The sequence below is a fragment of the Hippocampus bargibanti genome, linkage group LG01 (genome assembly GCF_051943395.1).
Source record: "Hippocampus bargibanti isolate YZ-2025 linkage group LG01, ASM5194339v1, whole genome shotgun sequence".
NCBI classification, from domain to species: Eukaryota; Metazoa; Chordata; class Actinopteri; order Syngnathiformes; family Syngnathidae; genus Hippocampus; species Hippocampus bargibanti.
Genome location: NC_142734.1, coordinates 19,492,577 through 19,515,249, shown reverse-complemented (window position 1 = coordinate 19,515,249; position 22,673 = coordinate 19,492,577). Strand labels below are relative to the sequence as shown.

Genomic DNA, 22,673 nt, shown 5'->3' with positions numbered 1-22,673 from the left:
TATATATATATATATATATATATATATATATATATATATATATATATATATATATATATATATATATATTCTTCAAAATTGATACAACTAAATTTACTAATCCATGTCAAATTACATTTATGTTGAGCTTTAAAGGACAAGTTGTCTCCATAATTTGTAAAATCACTTCAAATGACTTCTACTGAGCATATTTTACAAAGATTCCACCACATATAGCTATATTTTACTTTATTTTACAAGACTCGCGTTGAATATTCTGAAAGTCTTGTTTTTGAGTTGGTGACGAGTCATCACGTCACATCACTGAAGGATCCCTCCTGACTGAGAAAGGACACATTGTAGCAGTCCTTTCATCACGTCAATGCATTTTGCGGTACTTTGTTTGGTCTGAAAACTTCGTGTTGATCCGTGTTGATGGCGAAATTAGAAGGAAAACACATAAATAACGCAATGGTGAATCCTTGTGTGTTGTACCGAGCATCTATTTGATATTTGCTGACAAAAATTCCAAGGAAATAATCAGCCCGTTTCCACGGACTTTGTCGCCATCTTCTGCCTCTTTTGGGTGCTACACCCCCCCCCCCCCAGATACCTTAAAATGACAGGGAATAAATTATTTAATCGATTGCAAACACGTATGCTTTCCTTTTCAGAACTATTTGAATCATATTCACAACTGGATGAATAACAAGAAAGCATATTCTCCGAATCTGAAGCCATTGTTTTGATTCTCGAGCAAGGCAAGATGTCTTGGCGTTACACCACAAACAAGGGGGCGGGACGTTCTGAAACTGGCCACTTCCGGTTTCAAATTGAAGTACTTTTTAGACACTTTAAGTCATTTTTATTGGTGTTTTGCATTTGACTAAAAATATCATACTGTGTGTTTTGGGTATTTTAGATGCTATAAAACGTTTTTCTGATTTCAGTTAGGAAACAAAAAAAGTGATGTCAGTTGTCCTTTAAATGTTTAATTTTCAGTTATCTCAATTCTTATTTTTTTTCTGTCCTTGCTTCTTTCTTGTTTTGTTTTTTATTGAAAAAAACAAACAACTTGCAATGGTGTCAATGTATAAAAATAAACACAAAACTAGATGTGTACAACAGAAAGGGTTACGTGACAGGCAAACCTTTGGTTTGAAGTGCACAGTTGCTGAAGCAAAACTGGCTGGATAGATTTTGCATGGATTGGATTTTCTTTCAATCCAAGTGAACACAACAGTTTGAAGTGAGGAAGCACAGGGATGAATTAACCCAATTAATAATTTGCATTTATAAATGACACAGTTGTTTTACTTTTATCTTATTCACTGCCAGACGTGCAAAAATGTGTCCACTCCAGTGCCAGGGTTTTTGTCATTTTCACTCAAATTCCAAGACCCACATAATACAGTAAAGTCTCGAAAGGAAAGGAACGCTGGTCCAATCCCAATTTCTATTAACCTGGAGCACTGAGAGCTAATTGAGGGGCGGGCGAGCTACACGACCAGCAACACGGCGATGTTAGCAGGCGTGGTGGCGTGACACGTTTAACGTATTTGTAATTATGAGGGATAATAAGGAGGCAAACAGCTGAGCAGAACGTTTCGGCCAGAAGACAAGGATTCCTACAACCTTTGATAAATAACCCACAAGAGTATTACACATCTGGAAGTTTAGGGGGTGGAGGGCTGGAAGCTTTGTGAACATGGAACGTACTCTCTTATCTCCTCCCTTGGGTGTTCTAATCTGTCACCGCAATACTCTTAAACCCTGGTGCGACGATTGGACCAACTTTTGTTCGCTATAATCCTCCACGCCGGAGAAGGGAGGTCATGTTGATCACAAATGTGCCAAGACCCTCCCCCAGACCTGCGTCCACCCCACGCGTGGGCTTAATTTAGACTTGAAAATGCGTTTGGAAGATGGTATAAACACTGAGCGCACGAAGAGGCTCAGGTGAATAAGTTTGCATCAGAACAAAAAGTAAATGTCGCCAAGGCTGACATTCATTTACGTTTTCTAAGAAAACCAAATGCATTCATTCCACTTGATCATTGAGTCTTCAATGTTTGTTTTAGACGAAGTATCACCAAACCTTACATATCCATTAAAATCCAGTTTCATAGCCTATTGGTTGAGCCAAAATATGGCAAAGGATTTACTCCAATGAGTTGGAACATTTACACTATTTTAAGAATAGAAATGAAATGTACTGCACATACTGTTCTACATACGTACTTGGCAATAAAGATGATTCTGATTAAAAAAAGTGACAAACAGTTCTAAAAGTAAAATAATGCAAATATGTTGTGCCTAAATGTTAAATGCAATTTAACTGTGTTAAAGAAAAATTCAATTAGAAAAAAAGGTAAAGACGCGTGGATTAAAAAAAATATTCAGTGGTTCCATGACAGACCAGTAGAGGGGGCTACCAGAATAACTGTACTTGAGTATTTCAATTTTCTGAAAATAGAAATACAACTTTGGTCATTTCTTGTGTGTACAGGATTGATTTCACTGATATCATATTGTTGTCAGTAATTTGGATTACTATTACTTTTCTATTACGTTCTTGGTTTGCTTCAAACGGTTTATCAAAATGGGATCAAATATTTAAAAGTAGAAACAATAGTGGAGTTTTTGTGCAATGTACTATTGTGACATGGCCTTTTGTGAGACCCCCTAATCCCCTCGATTTAATTGATAGAATGTCAGTGGATACTCAAGCGAGTCAATTAATTGATGGTTGAGACCTTGGCACGGACAGCTTCTGTCCTGTTATTGAATGAGGTGCCCTCCTCTTCACCTCCGCCCCTCTGTTTGTCTGTTTCTCTCTCTCAGTCTCATTTCTCTCTTTACTTCTTGATTAGCAGTACTGACTTTGATCTGTCTTGATAATCGCATCAGTTATCAGGTTTACAATCACCTTTAAGCTATTCAAATATGTTTTACATTCAACATCGCGAGCATACAATATCTCATCCTTCATTTTCTTTTAATTCCTCCGCCATGCATGTTCTTTTCTTTGCTTTTACTTTGTTGCTTGTTTCTCCTTCAGGAATGCGGGTGAATATCTGCAAATTTAGCCAATTTAACCGGCCAAAGTATCCTTACAGCTCTGTATGCGATTTGGCATTATTTGCAATGAATAGTCCGTCCGTGGTGTGAAAAGTGACCTCATTTCTCTTCTTGGTTTTCTGGCAACACTTTGGGTAAAACATAATCTCAATTTCAGGTCATAAATAGAAGGGGGGAAAAAAGTCGCCACTAACAGGTGAGGTCTCATGACTTCACGTTGACCTTCCTGCCTTTAGTGTCATTGAGTGCTTGCTGCTCCATATTTGAAATGTGTTTTGGTTACAGCAAGAAGAAATGTAAATATTTGACATGATCCATTCCACATTTTCATCATTGTTACCTCGCGTCTATTTATGCTGGGCTGGTGATGCAACTCCACTGTGTACACTGTTTAGATATAGTTCTGTTTACATGGCTTCAATCTCAACTTTCCTGCTGCCATGGCATATATTCCAGTATGCAACTCCAGCTGTGCTCCTTTGTAATCAGGGACAGTTTATTTTCTGTTTTTTTTACATGTAAGCAGCTGATGCTCCCAGATGTCACATGTTAATGAACTTGCATAACAACAATTTGTTTCCAAATGAATACTGTCACCCTCCTGCAGAAAAAAATAAGTTAACAGAACTTCAAGTACTTATCGGTAATCCTTTCTCCGTATTAGGTTTTGATAATGTTAGATTTGTCTTTTTTTCTTCAATATTTAAGAGTGCCCATTTTTTAATTTGCCTTTTCAGGAATTAATCCAAACATAACACACAAAACACAACACAATACATATTTATTTAACTAGCATTTTCACAACAGCTGCAGCTATAACAAAGCGCTTTACAGAACAGTTTCCATGAAATAACAAAATGCGGTAATATAACACATCACATTATACAAGATACTTATGCAATCCTAACCACTATTCTTGCATGCACCTTTTTTCTAAAGCAGTTTTACTGTAGATGAAAGAGGAGAAAAAAAGTGTCCTTGAACCAGTAAATCAGAAATGTCATACTCAAAACGTGCACGAGTTCCCACACGTGTGCTACAAGCTAAGTTTGAAAGTCAATAAGAAGCTTCGAACTCCATTCTTAAAAAGAAAAAAAAGTTGACTTCTCCTGTCCTGTGCAAATCCGCTTCAATTCCAAGTTCCATATACACATCCCCACTCCATGCTGATGCTTCTCTCTCCGCATCCTTAGCAACAACAGGCTCCAGCAGATACCCATCCAGTCACACAGACGCAGAATGTCCCAGCAGTGCCGACATCGTGGCTGAAAAAAAGGCCCCATTGAAAAATGCTGTCCATTACTGTCGCCCAAAAAAACAACAAAAACAAAGCGAGCGAGCCTAGGCTGTCAAACGGCAACACTCAAATAATACTATCATTCATTCAACAGTAGCCAAAATGGAACTGTATAGTGCCACTTAGCAGTTTTTTTTGACGACGATACTAGTGCAGCGTGTTCTACCGGAAACAAATTCCTTGTGTGTTCTACATACTTGGCAATAAAGATGATTCTGATTCTGATTCTGATCCCCCCCATCAAAATTAGTGCTGGTACACACATACTGCTGGAAGCCGCAACCATCAAACACAGATTATTTTCCTTGGATAAATGTTGTGGCCAAAAGTCTGAAAACAGTCCACAATGGGTCCACAAAACATAGGAAATAAGCAACAACAACAAAAAAAAAGCAAAGCTCTTGAAAAGCTCTTGCAGTTGGCGGCCATCTTTAAATTTGAACATGACACAAAAATGACCAAAACACTATCTTCAAGAATTCTATTGAGATTCCTTTTTCTACTTTTGTTATCATATTTTGCCTCCATGTGTCCTAGTTCGTCCAAAATAAGAATCTTCAAGCATTTTGGAGATCCATGCATTAATCCATCCATCTATTCAACCATAATTTCATCATATTACTTTGACCCCACATTGTGAAAATGTAACTTTCCAAATTGTCCAATGGCTGAAATAGCGTCTTGATTTTCAATATGTGTAAATATAGAAACACCATATATTTTAATATCTAAAGCAAATTACGTCTTTCAAATTAATCCCCCTTAGAAAGAAATTTCTATTTTATTTTGAAGTGTGCGTTGGGTTGATGCTGATTGATAGAATAATTCACAGTTTGGTGCGACCACACGCCTTCCGCCACTCTGATCGCTCTCCACAACGCTGTGTGGACTTAAAGATCTATGAAAAGAGGCAATTTACAATTATCACGGTTGAATCTGGGCGCTGTCAAGCGAGCGGAATACCAGCGCTGTTGTTAATCTCCCCGAGCGCCTTCCGTGATGATGATGCTGTGCATATGCAACTTCAATTTGTGCACTTCAAACCAAAGCAAGATGATGTCCAGAAATGGGAACACGGACTATTTTTGCGTCATATCCTTGACAGGGAGTCAGTCAGATCAACGGCGCCTGACAGCAGCAGTTTGACAAATTTTATGATACTCTAAGAAAACAAAAACTGGGCACCATGTAAAGCATGTTTCACCTACAGTAATTATGGCTGCAGATCACATGAACTACCCTCTGCATGTCACAATACTTAAGTCGGAAACACTTTTTCGAGTGATGTAATCGAGAAATAGAGAGAAATTACGAGTCATAACTGAAGCATTCCGGTCATAATTTCTGATTTTCACATTTTGATCTTTGACTATTGGCTCCTGAAAGAAGAAAGAAAGTTTACATTAGTGCCTTTGGCAGACAGAATGAAGCCATTTTCTTTTTATGTCATTACAGCTGTAAGTTTTGTTGTTTTAGTCCTGATAATGACTTTAGTACTTTTTATTTCGACTGACACTATTTCATGGATGCGTACAATGTCTGATGATCCCATGAAGTCAACATATTGAAACTGAAAACTTGTCTGAAAGCTCTCCGCTTGTTCACAGAGTAAAGGCACGAGGCTCCAAGGTGGATGTGCCGCACTCTAATGTCAAGCACTTTCTTCCTGGCTGCTTGGGCTAAATGATGAAGAGAGCTTTTTGTGACGGTGCCTGTGGTCTTCCTGTTTATGCATAGGTCAGCTATGAGGTGAGATCCATCTTAGCACGTGTAAACACTCCTCCGTGGCTCCCATTGTTGTGAAGACAAAATGAGCTCACATGTACACTGCCAGTCATAATGTTGTCATGCAATTTCTCATTGAAAATGCAAGAGAGAACGTGTCCAAATTTTAACTTGTCTTGCCTTCCGTGTGAAGCGAGATATTTTTTCAGACGTCACCTGACACAATGGTCCTTTGTGACACATCAACGTTGGTGTGAATGTTTTTAATCAAGAAATAACTTGATTGCAAAATGTACATACAAAACCTGATAACACATTTATCAGACCAAGTACAAGTCCACATATTTAGACATGTGCCCTTGATCAGCAAAAACTAAAGACTGCCTTGCAATTTTTGATATTTATATTTTTAATTTTCATCAAACATTGTTCAAAAGTACAAAGTTTACTGAGATTTTTCGGGGTAAAAACTTGCCATCACTGATATTTTAACACGTAAGTGCATGTTTGCTTCTAATTCCTCTTAAATTGCCGATCATATGTCAGGGCAATTCAAGTGAAATATAAATCCTCTTCATTTTGGATTCTGTTTTTCTTCATGAAGTGTGCTCACGAGTAGCACAACCTTCAAAGGAATCATTAAATAAATGAGCCGTTTGTGTTGTCACTGTACAGGTGCATGTGTACTTGCGCATGGCTTCAGCATTGACATTATGTCAATTATGTATGCGACTGGCCAAATTTGCCAGGTAGCTGTGGAAAACTATACAGGTGATGTGGCATGTCCTTCACTGTGGTTTCCCCCCTGGCCAGTTCAATTTAGCAAAGCATTAATTTGCAGTCAACCAAAACTTTCTCGAGGTTTACCTTAAAATACCGTTATATGGCAGATATGGATCCGACTTGAAGATATTTGTTAGGGTAGTGAAGTAGTATCTATATTGTGGTATCGGAACCTTTTTTATAAATTTGAGTATGAGCAAAGACACATCATACAGCTATTGATAGTGCATCCTTATTAATGATTCGGTTCCATTCCTCGTGTATATCTGTTTTCCCAAAGAAGCCCTCATGGTGAAAATAGATGGCAATCCCTGATGTAACATCATTTAGCATTAACGTCTATGGAAGTGAATTATCTAGTGATCCTGCTGCTGAATGCTACCCCACAATGTGGACCACCACACTGCGGGCTTAAAACCTCATTGACCGCAATCACTGATTTTCTTTAGAGAGAGATTAATCAGGATTGACTCTTTGCTCTCAAATTGTTCTCTCATTTGTTTAATTGAAACTGGACAGAAAGTCTTCATGTTCGTCCACGCAATCACAGACTTTGCATCTCTGAGCAACCAATTCCATCACCCCAAGCCGCAACGGGCAAAAGACCCGTATCTTTTTCTTTTTCAATTTTTGTTTTGTCATTAGTGACTCATAAGATACATGCAGAAAAACCTACACAACACAAATTACCATTAAAAAGGCAACTCACCAAGCTTCTATCCCCCATACAAGGCAGACCACAAATACACAACTATATTTAATGCACCAAATAGTCATCACTATTTTGTGAACTCTTTCTGTTCATTAATGCCCAGATTTCGTGCAGTAAACACTAAAAATGTTTGCGGTCACACATGCTCAATGTTTGATAGTGTGGACTCTTGGGTTTTGAGGCGTAAAGAAAATCCATATACTCTACTGTGTTATACAAATCAGTCTACGGCTCCAAATCATTGCCTTTGTTCTTTCCTTCTGTGTCTTATTAGTTTTGTTCACACAGTGGCGGGCCGTCAGTGCCTGCCCGGCCTTCTCCGCAGGCCTAAAAATATCTGAATCACAGACTGATTCATTATATTTTGTCCATAAATTTTTATTAAAAAAATTGCAAATTGTCTTTCAGCTTCCTTTCATTGCTTTTCCCTGTTGTGCTGCTTCCAGATGTTTGTTTTCGTATTTAAGCATTTAACCAATCACATTTTAGCCATCCAAAATCTACCTGGACGCTTTCACAATCAGTTCTGCGGGCCCTGTCGCATCAAATGCGGTGTAAATTACTCTGTTGCTTTAACTAATGTATGTTGCTGTTGTTGTTAGGTAATGTTTTCACAAACAATGATTGACTGGTGACTAGCCAATCATAGTTTGCGAAAACTGTGATTTGCTAGTCACCAGTCAATCATAGTATTACCAGCCGCTCGTGACAAGAGCATACGAGTTTACTGTATCTGTCGTGAGCTGCACAAGCAAATACTTTGTCGTATTGATTTTATTACAGTTTTGTCAACACACAATAGCTGAAGGAGGAGAAGTAATGGATTCCGTTGCAGATTTACTGTTAAGCCATTTTCAAGACGGACTTTTCAAGCATAGATGGACATCATTAAGAAATGTCGGAAATGCTTCCCAATTCTTTGGTTCAATCTTCTCTGCCGTGTGATGGACCGACTTCTGACCCCATATCATGAATCCACACATTCATCGTAAAAAGTCAAACAGTTAATGACAGTATTTCTTTCTTCACAAGTTATTTCCTGGCTAACGGGACTCTCTGGTAAATCACACCATACCTTTTATTTACAGTCGCTGATGGCCTAGGGGTGATATGCATGGCCCGTCACTGATTCACATACGATGGGGGGAAAAAAAGTAAAATGCTCTCATTTATTATTATTTTGATTTGGAGCTTCCTTGAAGGCAGGGATAGCCTACCAGAGTCGCATGCAAAGTAAGAACACGTTTATGCTGCAAGATAAAAAAACATGTTAACACGAAGAAACGGTTTCTTCAGCCATCATCTGTACTTCTTTGAAGGTGTCAGACGTTTCGCTTCTTATCCAAGAAACTTCGTCAGCAAACTAAAGTCTTACTGGTAGTATAGGCCCTATATATATCCCTACTGTCCAGACATGGTGGTGCCGGACTCTGCTATGATAGGTCCCTGCTCTCAGGTTGGGGGGAGCAGAGGACTACTCCCTGCAGCTCCACTGAATGTGTCTATCATAGCAGAGTCCGGTATGACGAAGGCGGAAGTAGTCGCCGAATCATGTCAGGTATTTGAACACCTACACTGTCTGTAAGTAAAGAATCTGCTTAAAATTAGATAACAAGTAGACAGGATGAACTTAGTACAAACGGCTGAAGAAACCTTTTCATCGATGGACCACTCCTGTACGACTGAGAGCTTACACAGATGTTAACACAAAAATTACTCGTTTGGGTCAAGTAAATAAGAAACACCAGTAGTATCTTACCAATAAGTACTTTTCCAGGGGACACACTTTTCAGCCTAGCTGATGTCATTATTTTCGAGTCTAAAGGCCATCGTCTGAGTGCAAGCGTCTCAGACCTGTTCAGCCTCAAAGTGTGTGGAGTGGTCGCGGCGGAGTCGCAAACGCTACAGTGGAGGAGCAATGACTTGTCAGTGTTTGCAAGGGTCTGCTGGGCCACATTGTCCTACGGGCAGTCAGCGTCAGGCAGGAATATGTGCTTGTTGGCGCTGAAGGGGTCTGCGAGTGGGATCGAAGCCAGGGTCAGGAGGCCGGCACCATGTCCTGAAAGCAAACCACGACCTACTTTTACAACCAAACAACCTGCCATGCTGCCATGGCATGTCGTCTCTCTCGCCAACTCAAAAAGGGCCACAGGAGAACACCAATCTCCAAACCTCAAGTAACAAGTCACAAGTTCCAGAGGTTGGAAGGCCCATCAGTGCTCCGGGTAAACTCGTACTGTGTGCCCCAGTGAAAAGTTGTGATGTTGTTTGAAAGGAAATTGACTTTTGGAAGTCTTCTTGTCCATTTAGTGTGCATTACAAAAATAAAAAAATGGGTGAACTTAAAATTACAAGATAGCAATATTTGATGAAGTTGTAAGAATGGGCCTATTCTCATTTCGAGAAAAAAAATCATTCATATTGTCTATAACTTAGTAAGTAGTTTGACTCTCAACTGGTACTCTTAAGAGGGGGCACATAACTCCTACTCTGGCATGCCTTCACTGCCTCCCTATTCATTTTAGAGTTATTTTCAAGGTCTTATTATTTGTCTTCAAATCTTTTAATGGTCTCTCTCGTCCTTACCGCTCCGATCTCATCCACCCCAAGACACCTTCCCGACGCCTCAGGTCTTCTGACCAGACATTATTAAAAGTGGTAAAAAACTAAACGGATGCTCAGAAGGGATCGAGACTTTTCCGTTGCTGGTCCCTCTCTCTGGAATGACCTTCCACTGAACATTCTGCCAGCCCCCATGCTGCCCAATTTTATTTAAAACTCACTTGTACTCTTTGGCATTCGACTCAGGAAATTTCCGACTGGATCTTGGTTTCACTCCCTTCGGATCTTTCTACTATCTTTGTGACTGCTGTGCTGGCAGGGAAAGCCTACATGGAGCACCATAACCAGGTGGCTGGCATAGTCTACCGAAACATCTGTGTGGAGTATGGACTGGAAACCTGACCTTAGGGTTTCCAGTCAATACTCCACACAGATCAAATTCATAAAAATTAAACCTTGGAATACGCACTACTTTTCGCGATACACACCCACCACGGCTGGCGGAGTGATCTTCGGATCTGGCGGAGTGATCTTCGGCGGAAGCACACGACCAAACAGCGCTCCAGCCGGCGCACCTTTCCACACCCCCTCTCTCTGAATTCACACATCGATCCCCTCCGAGGAGCTTTTTGGAGATAATTTTAAAATTATGGGACCAAAAAAAAAAAAAAAACCACAGGCTCGTGTTCAGCCGGAGAAGACATAAAACAAAATCACACATCTCTCACGCTGTCTGTCACTTCCCTGAGAGTAACCTTCTACGACCATTCTACAAATAAAGAGCCCGGTACTGTCCACCATTGCTACCATCCTTCGCCTAAAAGCTTTACACAAAGTTGCTGTTGTGCGGCGAGACAGCAAGCAGGTGGAAAGATGATAAAAGTTCACTCAGCCAGATGCAGGAAGGGTATTGTGAGTTTTCTTTATTTGAAGTCGTGGTTGATATCAGTTTTCGGCAGACCACAGTTAACACTGCTCTCCAGGCTGTCTTTTCTCACTATTCTTCCTCCTCGAAGTGACTGGCTCAGTCTGGTTTTATAGGTGCTTCACCTGAGCTTCTGGCCAATCAGGTCCCAGCAGCAATTGGCCATTCCCAGGTGGTTGCAATCACATTCTCAGAGTCAATTAGTGGTCGCCCAACTCTACTGTTTTGGATGAGGAGAAATGCACACCTTTCTCCCATCCAAAATCAAGAAAACACATTATTTAACATTTCTTTTGGCATCATGACATAATTCACACCCTCTCCTCAGAGTTCAGAAAATTCTTGTCAAATAATCAGCAATAACATTTGTTGTCAGGGCAGAGAATGTCATATGTGACAGGTCCTATTCTCCTAGTCACAGCGTATGGGCCCTGCCACTTTGCCAGTAGCTTACGTGGTCCCGTATGCAACAATATTAACACCTTCTGTCCAGGGTGCCAATCTCTCCCTGATAAATTCTTGCTGTTATTCTCGCTGGAGATCCTCTTCCAGCTTCTGACGTTCTATATCTTCCGTTTCCTTCTGGAATTCTGGGTTCAGAAACCATGGGAATTGCAGCTTGTCTTGGACGAGGACACTGTGGAGATTGGGCATGTTAGGTAACCCAACATGGGAGTTTCTTGTGCGGGAGGAAGGTTTGTTGGCCAGGATGTGCGAGGGTCAGCGTTTTGGGGCTGTGGTTTTAGAGGAGGATAATGTTGACTCAATCGACTATCAAATGTCCATTCTTCCTTGTTGTGGTGCATCTGATCTCTTAATTGGTTGATCTGTTCAATCAACATCCCATCTCTATGTTGAGAATATTGCATGAAATTTCTGATTTCTTTCACCAATTCCTCATCAAGTTGAGCTCTTCTTGTACTCACTGTCTGAATCTTAGGCTTCACCACTGGTTCCATCTCACTCTGCTCAGTTCCATCCTTGGCTTGGCAACTGTCAGACGCCTCATGGAAAAGAAGAACGGCATCTTCTTGGGGCAACTCAAGCTTCTGGTTTCCTTGATCCCCTGCAGAACTCTTCAGTCCAGTTTGGTTGGCCCGCGCTACACGACTTCTTACTCGTCCCACCTTCTTCATCTCGGCTTCCACTGATCTTTTCCACTTCACTAAGGCGTAGCGATTCCACCTTCTTCATGCAGGGCGAAACAATCCCACCACTGCCACCAATTGTTGTGCGGCGAAACAGCAAGCAGGTGGAAAGATGATAAAAGTTCACTCAGCCTGATGCAGGAAGGGTATTGTGAGTTTTCTTTATTTGAAGTCGCGGTGGATATCAGTTTTTGGCTGACCACAGGTAACACTGCTCTCCAGGCTGTCCTTTCTCCCTCTTCTTCCTCTTCGAAGTGACTGGCTCAGTCTGGTTTTAAAGGTGCTTCACCTGAGCTTCTGGCCAATCAGATCCCAGCGACAATTGGCCATTCCCAGGTGGTTGCAATCACCTTCTCAGAGTCAATTAGTGGTCGCCCAATTCTACTGTTTGGGATGGGGAGAAATACGCACGTTTCTCCCCTTCAAAATCAAGAAAACACATTATTTAACATTTCTTTTGGCATCATGACAGTCGCTGTCACCTTACCAGTGACATGATTACAAGGCCTCGTTCCTCGCTGTGTCTTGTGCTGGCAAGTCCAAGAGTTTGCTTTGCCTGATGTGATTGTTAGCCGCGATCGCGTAAGTTTGTTGCTTTCCGGGATTGCGAGTGTGCGTTCTATGCATGTTGATCCCCTAATCACCGATACTGGGACATTTCAACGAGTCGCTGTCACCTCACCAGTGACATGATTACGATGCCCGCTCCTCGCTGTGTGTTGTGCTGGCAAATCCAAGAGTTTGCTCTGCCCGAGGTGATTGTGAGCTGCGATCAAATAAGTTTGTTGCTTTCCGGGATCGCAAGTGTGCCATTTATGTTGCCTAGCTTGACAGGCTGGACGGATCGCCCTGCCCGCCTTCTTTTGTCGCGTTTTATTCCGCGTCCGTGGAATCATCGGACTCGCGCCTTTTGTTGTGATAAAATCTCTGCCAGCACCTACAGGACTCGAAGTGTATGCAGATGACATCGAGGACCTTGTTGCTGACCATAATGAGGTCCTCAACACAGAGGATTTGATTTGCCTTCAAGAGGACAAGCAGAAGCAGGCTATTCAGGAGTTGATGTGCAGGCTTTTATTGAACAGTTCCATCCAGAAAAGGCTATGAGAATCATCAACATGATGAATGATAATGTGATGCCTCAGTTTCGTAAGATCTTACAAGTCAGAAAGCAACAGGTGTCAATTAAGAGCCATCAACGACGATCATAAATACGTCTGTGTAAGCTGTCAGTCGTACAGGAGTGGTCCATCGATGAGAATGTTTATTCAGCCGTCATCTGTACAAATTTGAAGGTTTCGGACGTTTCGCCTCCTATCCAAGAGGCTTCGTCAGCGAACTAAAGCCTGACTGGTCGTGTCGGCCCTATTTATATATCCCTAATGTCCAGACATGGTGGCGCCGGACACAGCTATGATAGGTCCCTACTCTCAGGTTGACGGGGGCAGAGGACCCCCTCCCTGTGGCCCCACTGATTGTTCCTACATTCCTGACTAACGACTGGCCTATTTGCCCCACTCCCACCGGTATCACCTCATCACCATTACGACCCTCATCAGCATTACGAAAGTTGCCTAACCTGTTTTGCCTAAGCAGGCAATTGTATGAACGATCCAAATTGAACCTCACCCCACCAGACCGGTTTAATGAAGGATTTTGTTGTTTTATAAGAATCGCTTCTTTTACCCCCCTTTCAAACCATCTACGTTCTTTCGCTAAGATTTTAACCTCATTGTCGTCAAATGAGTGGTTGCTAGCTTTTAGGTGCAAATGTACTGCCGATTGAGGCCAACTTGTATTATCCCTGCGATGTTGATAAAGTCTCCCCAATGTACTGCTCTTTACAATTTTCATTCTTACAATGTATGGAATAAACTACATTACTTTGTTTTTCATTTGGTAGCCTATCTTTTGGATGCACTAATTTTTGCCTTAACGTGTTTACCGGTTTGAAATAGGTAGGAATTTTATGTTGCCAAAGGACTCTGTAATTTTTCAGAAATTCCTGCAATGTAAGGTACTGCTACTCTTCTCCTTTTTGTATCTTGAGAATTATTGGTTTCATTCCCTAATCTTTCTTTCTGACATTTGTTGAATGACCACTGAGGGTACCCACAGTCAAAACATATCAGGAGAGCACTCCCTAACCTGAATATTCAGCGCAAGTCTTAAAACGTAAAATATAGCTCGTCGTACTAAGTTCAAAAAGGCGGAAGTAGTCGTCGAAACATGTCAGCTATTTGAACACCTACACTGTCTGTAAGTAAAGAATCTGACTAATAGTAAAATATAGCTATATGCGGTGGAATCTTATTAAAATACGCTCATTAGAAGGCATTTGAAGCCATTTCACAAATTATGGACACAACTTGTCCGCAGACGTCGGTTGTCCTTTAAGGCTTATTGAGTTGAAAATTATATTTTATGGAGACCTGGGAACGGATTATTCTCATTTTAATGGTTTCCTATGGGATTTTTTTTTTTGGGATACACACTTTTCGCCTTACACACTCTGTCTGGGAACCAATTAAGTGTGTAAGCCAATGTCTCACTGTATATATAAAAAAAAAAAAAATCCTCGTCTCACCCACCATGGGTGGTGTCTGTCCCCATTTCAGCTCGGGTCCTCTACCAGAGGCCAGGAAGCTTGAGGGTTCTGCGCAGTATCCGTGCTGTTCCCAGCACTGCGCTTTTCTGGACCGAGATATCCGATGTTGTTCCCGGGATCTGTTGCAACCACTCGTCGAGTTTGGGGGTCACTGCCCCGAGTGCTCCGACCACCACAGGCACGACTGTCACCTTTACCTTCCAGGCTCTCTCCAGCTCCTCTCTGAGCCCTTGGTATTTCTCGATTTTCTCATGTTCCTTCTTTCTGATGTTCCCATCACTCGGGACCGCTACATCCACGACAACGGCTTTCCTTTCCCCTTTATCTATGACCACGACATCTGGTTGGTTGGCCATTACCATCTTGTAAGTCTGTATCTGGAAGTCTCACAGGATTTTTGCTCCGTCATTCTCCACCACCTTGGGAGGTGTTTCCCATTTTGACCTTGGGGTTTCCAGTCCATACTCCGCACAGATGTTTCGGTAGACTATGCCAGCCACCTGGTTATGGCGCTCCATGTAGGCTTTCCCTGCCAGCATCTTACACCCTGCTGTTACGTGTTGGATTGTCTCAGGTGCCTCTTTGCACAACCTACACCTTGGGTCTTGTCTGGTGTGGTATATGCCTGCCTCTATGGCTCTGGTGTTCAGGGCCTGCTCTTGGGCAGCCAGGATGAGTGCCTCTGTGCTGTCCTTTAGGCCAGCCCTTTCTAGCCACTGATAGGACTTCTTGAGATCAGCCACTTCTGCTATGGTTCGGTGGTACATCCCGTGTAGGGGCTTTTCCTCCCATGATTGTCCCTCTTCCAGCACCTCATCCTCCGTTCCCCATTGACTGAGACATTCTCTGAGTACATCATCCGTTGGAGCCTTCTCTTTGATGTATTCATGGAGCTTGGATGTTTCATCCTGGACAGTGGCTCTCACACTCACTCGTCCCCGGCCTCCTTCCTTACGGCTTGTGTACAGTCTCTGGGTGCTGGACTTGGGATGGAACTCTCCGTGCATGGTGAGGAGTTTTCGGGTCTTAACATCCGTGGTCTGGATCTCTTCCTTTGGCCACCTTATTATTCCTGCAGGGTATCTGATCACTGGCAGGGCATAGCTGTTTATTGCCCGGGTCTTTTTCTTGCCATTGAGCTGGCTTCTGAGGACTTGCCTCACCCGCTGGAGGTATTTGGTCGTAGCCGCTTTCCTTGTTGCTAATTCGAGGTTGCCATTGGCCTGTGGTATACCGAGGTACTTGTAGCTGTTTTCAATGTCTGCTATTGTTCCTTCAGTGAGTGAGACCCCTTCAGTGTGGACTACCTTGCCCCTCTTAGTCACCATCCGACTACATTTCTCCAGCCCGAATGACATTCCGATATCACTGCTGTAGATCCTGGTTGTGTGGATCAGTCTATGTCCCTTTCGCTCTTACCATACAGCTTGATGTCATCCATGTAGAGGAGGTGACTGATCGTAGCTCCATTTCTGAGGCGGTATCCATAGCCTGTCTTGGCGATTATCTGGCTGAGGGGGTTCAGTCCTATGCAGAACAGCAGTGGGGAGAGTGCATCACCTTGGTATATGCCACATTTGATGGACACTTGCGTTAGTGGCTTGCCATTTGCTTCAAGTGTGGTTTTCCACATCCTCATCGAGTTTGCAACGAAGGCTCTCAGGGTCCTGTTGACCTTATACAACTCCAAGCATTCAGTGATCCATGTGTGCGGCATCGAGTCATATGCTTTCTTGTAATCAATCCAGGCTGTGCACAGGTTGGTATGTCGGGACCTGCAGTCTTGAGCGACTGTTCTGTCAACCAACAGCTGATGTTTGGCACCTCTAGTATCTCTACTAATGCCTTTCTGTGCTTTGCTCATGTATTGATCCATGTGTCCACTTATCTTAGCCGCAATGATGCCTGACATGAGCTTCCATGTTGTGGAGAGACAGGTTATTGGCCGATAGTTGGAAGGAACTGCACCCTTTGAGGAATCCTTCATGATCAGGATTGTTCGCCCTTCGGTTAGCCATCCTGGGTGGGTCCCATCCATCAGCAGCTGGTTCATTTGTGCTGCTAGGCGCTCGTGGGGAGCTGTGAGTTTCTTTAGCCAGTAGGTGTGGACCATATCCGGGCCTGGTGCCGTCCAGTTTTTCATACCTGAGACTCTTCCTTGTATATCTGCCGCTGTGATGCTAACTGGGTTCTGTTCAGGGAGGTTGCTGTGCTCCTCTTTCAGAGTCACCAGCCATTGTGCACTGCTGTTATGTGCGACCTCCTTCTCCCATATGCCTTTCCAGTATCTTTCAGTTTCCAGCCTTGGAGGGTCTGCTCTGCTGTTAGAACCCTGCCACTGAGCGTACACTTTCGCAGGTTGTGTTGCCAACAGCCTGTTTATTCTTCTGGCCTTATTCTCTTTCGTGTACCTCTTTAGGCGACTGGCCAAGGCCTGGAGCCTTTGTTTGGCAGTTTCGAGTGCTTCAGGTATGGTTATCTGCATGTACCTCTTGGGTATTGGCCTTTTATTCACACCTCTCTGGGTCTCCGTCAATTGACTCACATCTTTCCGAGCCGCCTTGATCTTGGTCTCCAACCGTCTTTTCCATGGTGGGTAATGAATCTCGTGCCTCTCATGGTTGCTCTTGTAGCCAAGCATGTCTAGGATCACTGATGCTGAGGTGTATATCAGCTTATTGGTTTCCGTGATCGTTCCGGTTGGGATCGTTCTCAGTGCTGCATTCACAGTTTCCATGAGACTTTCAGGTGGTACTTCACATAGCCGTTGTAATCGGTGCCTTCGTTGCCCAGTTTTCATTCTTGCCATGATCTTATCTCTCAGGTCATTTGCTGCCTCGCTCAGCATTTCATTTATTGGGGCTGGCTTCCCAATCTCATTATTCATTGGGGCTTGCCTCCCAATCTCTGGTTGAACCTCTTCCTGTGATGTGGCAGCCTGTGGCCCTTCACCTCGGAATTTGTGTTGTACCTCATCAATCTCAAGTTGTGATAGCAATTGCCGTTTGTGGATATTGGAACACTGAGCTACTAGTTGTTTCGTGGTCAACCGTGACTGTGGGTTTCGAAGTAACCATTCAGCCCCCATTCTCCGCATGTAACCCCTCTGACTAGGGTTGCTTGAGTAGTAGCATTCCAACAGAGCCATGTTATCGCATCTCGTCCATCTCCGCTTTGTTCCAGTAGCCCATTTTTCATCAGGGTGCTCTGGTTCCCCAGCACCTGACGCAGACCTTGTTTGGCCGGGCGACGTCTGAGCCGGCATGTCATTCCATTTATTGTCTCTCATCATTGTATGAGGTAGGCATTAGCGTGAAGGGTCTTGCCCAAGGACCCACACTGGATGATGTCATTGTGCTCATTTTCTCTGCCACAAGTGGGATTTGAACCCTCGTCTCCGATGCCTTATCAACTGAGCTATCCAGCCGCTATATATATATATATATATATATATATATATATATATATATAGTAAAGTCTCGTTATATCGATATTCACTGGAGTTAGAAACTGTCGATATATCCATCCTGCGCCGAACTGCATTAAAGGGGGGGGGGGGACACGTAAACGGGGGATCTTTGATATTGCATGTCATTTTATCATTGGGTTCATGGATTGCGTATCTAACATGCTTTTTGTACAGTAGTGAAGTGAAAGATAAATTTGTGCATAAAATAAAAACGTCTTTACACTTTTTTAATGACTACTGTATTTCCTTTCAAAAATGCAACCAATGCAAAATCCTCACGTCCTATTCACACAAAACCACGAAAAAAAACTGTGATTGTTGCAAGCGATAAAGATATCTGAATGCTACACAATTAAATACATGGATGAAAAACCAAACCTGCAACGTTTACATTACTTACATTGATGAAGTATGTTTGGTCTGAGAAGTGTGTTGCGCCCAAAAGCCGCCAGAAGAGGGCATCCAAGCGCCATTTAAGACATGGAGGTGGTCATAGGAGCTGGCCATTTTGTGCCTCTTTTTTTTGGGTGAGAGATGTTCTCCCAATGTTGCCTCAAAATGGCACATATAATTCTTTAATCGATTGCAAACGTGTATGCCATTGTTGTCAGTATTGTTGAAGACGGTAGAAAATGTCGTCTGCTACACACGAGCTGGCGTCTGAAAATGAAAATGGCGTCTACTACATGGAGCTGGTCACGTAACAAACTCACTCAAGTCACGTGACCAAGTCGACCAATGGCGCGACCGATACAGTGACCGATAAAGCGACCGATACAGATTTCGATAATGGTGGTACTGTATAGAAACCCCTAAGCAAATATCAATTCACCGTAAGTATCTTTTGTATCGATATAAACATAGCAAAATGGCCGGTTGGAGATGAAAAAGAGCACGATAGTAACTGGATTATCGTAAAAACCACGAATCGTACTGAATTACATAATACTAGTACATAATACATAATACATACTAAATTACAAAATTACATATTAAATTACAAAATAATAATTACTAAATACATAAAAAGACTAGAAATGTGCACGGGAAATGAAAATAGTGTCGTAATAAGCAGTATTATCAATATAAACGATATCGATATAACGATTATATATATATATATATATATATATATGTGTGTGTATCCCAAAAAAAACACAGGTGACAGTCGTGCCTCTGGTGGTCGGAGCACTCGGGGCAGTGACCCCCACACTAGACGAGTGGTTGCAACAGATCCCGGGAACAACATTAGATATCTTGGTCCAGAAAAGCGCACTGCTAGGAACAGCACGGATACTGCGCAGAACCCTCAAGCTTCCTGGTAGAGGTCCCGAGCTTAAAAAAAAATGGGGGACAGACATCACCCATGGTGGGTGAGATGAGGATTATATATATATATATATATATATATATATATATATATACAGTAAAGTCTCGTTATATCGATATTCAAGGGAGTCCGAAAAAATCGATATATCCGATCCTGCGCCGAACTGCATTAAACAAAAGCCGCCAAAAGAGGGCAGCCAAGCGCCATATAAGAAACGGAGCTGGCCATTAGCTCCCTTTTTCTTTGGGTGAGAGATGTTCCCCCAATGTTGCCTCAAAATGGCACATATAATTCTTTAATGATTGTAAACATGTATGCTTTAATCTTCAGAACTACAGTGTATTTGAAACATATTCATAACTGGATGTGTAACAAGAAAGCATATTATCCGAATCTGAAGCCATTGTTTGGATTCACAAGCAATGCAAGACGTCTTGGCGTGAAGTCATTTTTATTTGCATTTGAATAAAAAGTGACATCGGCTGTCCTTTAATACACAGTATGGAATGTTAATAATTTTCAAAATCATCGCGCTTAAGCAGACAAAACAAGAAACATTGTTGCAAAAAACGATTGCATTAATATACAGTACAGTGGGCATGTACATAACACAACAGGGAAACTGCAACGCTTACATCTTACTGTATTATGTATACAATTTAAAAAAGTCATCAATCTTCTTCTGCTTCCCATTTTTACCTTTTAACACAAACACTTCAATCTCGTCTGCTACACACGAGCTCGCGTCTGAAAATGAAAATGGCTCTGCTACACGGGTGCTGGGCACGTAACCAAGTCACCTGACCAAGTCGACCAATGGCGCGACTTATGGCGTGACACGTAACCAAGGTGACGTGACCAATGGCACGTGACGTGACAAAGTCACACGGCCAAGTCGACCAATAGCACGACCGATGGCGGCTCATGTGACCAAGTCGACCAATGGCGCGACCGATGGCGGCTCACGTAACAAGACACGTGACCAAGTTGACCAATGGCGCGACGGATATATCGATATAAACAACAAAAATGGCCGGCGGGGGATGAAAAGGAGCACCGTAATAACCGGATTATCGTAATAACCGGGTATCGTACTAAACGGTACTAATTATACATAAAAAGACTAGAAATGTGCAAGGGAAATGAAATAGTATCGTAATAAGCGGTACTATCGATATAACCGATATCGATATAATGAGACTTTACTGTATATAGTAATAGTAAAATATTGAAAATAGTAATTTATGTTCTTCCAACATAAATTACTATTTTCAACCCATCAGAATGAAAAGTTGTGTTTTTTTTCAGCATATTAAAATGCTTCAGTACTTCAAGGCTGCAGACACAAACCTTAACCCACCAATTTTGTAAAGCATTTCCCCCCATTGTATCCAATTTTAGATAGAACAGCCTGCTAAAAGTCCGTATGATGTCCATGTTTTCACCAAGTATATTTTTTAATCAACTTATACATTGAAACGTAAATGATCGTCTGTTTTCCATCTCCTTTGAATGTATTTCACCTCATGTACCTCATATAACAAGACATCCTCGTTGAGCATGTAATGAGCGCAACATTGTACAGACAGTGAAAGCAACCTCACCAACATGGACACGCACTCAGAGAGACGTGCGTCCGGCCCGTAGCACTTCAAATCCTCTCAGCTCAGGATCACCCTGCTGCTGGTTTCAAGTCTAACTCTGAGGCGCGTTGGAGATCTTATAAGGTTTGAAGTTGAGACGCACGGCGCCAGGCAGGCAGCCATGTCTCCTTTCACCTTCCGGTATTTTTAACTGCCTGAAGGAAACAAGAGAAGTATCAAGCAGAAAAACAGAGCATCACCAGGAGGCACGGCTGGTTTGTGTCTGCGGTTGCTTTGGATCGCTACATCGCCGGCCAGCAAATCAAAGATGATGCTGTTAAAATCTCCCTCTGACCTGATCTGGTTCTGCTGCTCTCAAGCCTCCGAGGTCTTTCATAGTGGTGAAAACATGTCAGAATAAATGAAAGAGGCAATTTTGCCTCAGCAACTAAGGAGCTGGGAAGGCTCCATCACAGGAGGAGATAGTGGGAGGACCAGAAAACATTATTGTTGCTCTACTCATCCTCTTAGAGATCCATAAACCCCGTCATCCATTAACATTTCACACCAAGCACAAACTAAATATATGAAGTTATTAAAGTCACCCAATCATGACCAACATTAAAATACGCTAGCGAGGCAGAGGTTTTGTTCCAATTTTTTTGATTTTGAACACTTTAAGGTATACATAAAACTGTACGAAAATAGGAGTTCTTTGAAAGTTTACTTGTGTCTTGGATTTAAAAAGAAAAAATATATAAATGTCGAAATGTTGTATATTTATTTGGTTTTGCACCATAAAATGCAATTAGTTAGTATTTGAATGGTGAGGCCAATCGCTGTATTATTTCTGTGGGCTGGAAAATCGACTTCAAATCTGTTGAAATTGAGCAACCAAATGATGAATAATTTCCAGATACAATGCTTGCATACAGATCTTCTATGCAAGCTGGAGTGTAACACATTTTTGTCTGATCGAACCCATTTTTTATTTGACAACATTTATTGCAACATCTGACGTAGAGCTGTGTCACACGTTTGTGACACGACATAGCTCTGAAACTGTCAATGCACAGCTTCAGAGTTAGGTGTAAACGACACGAAAATCATACAGTTCTCTATGGGTGGAAAATATTTTAGAGGCTAAAATCAGGACAGAACAATCAGATCGACCATTGGACAAAGAGAACACCAGAATTCGATGACATAAACATTTTCAGAGGGAAGAAGAAAGATCCAGAAAAATTGCTAGTGACAGTATCACAAGCTATGGGTTACTGCTGAAAACTAAGTACAGAATCTACTGAATAAGGGATAAACTTCTCTGGACTGCTGACACAAAAATAAACCTTTACCAAATTGACGGAAAGCCAGACGCTTGGAGAAAGAAAATTCAAGATCAAGATCTCGGGCTTGAACAATGTAACATTTTAGCAGTCATCCTGTTGAAAAATAAATTGAGGAGTAACCC

At 42.1% G+C, this 22,673-nt stretch overlaps 1 long non-coding RNA gene across 1 annotated transcript; it reads right to left on the bottom strand.

Annotated features, from left to right (window-relative positions):
• Window positions 1-8,646: 8,646 nt before the first annotated feature.
• LOC148903418 (uncharacterized) lies at window positions 8,647-21,589 on the bottom strand. Its single transcript, XR_016115218.1, has 3 exons — window positions 21,558-21,589; window positions 21,224-21,417; window positions 8,647-9,636 (listed from the first exon to the last, which is right to left on the bottom strand). It is a non-coding gene; the product is annotated as an uncharacterized LOC148903418 (long non-coding RNA).
• Between the last annotated feature and the right edge of the window lie 1,084 nt (window positions 21,590-22,673).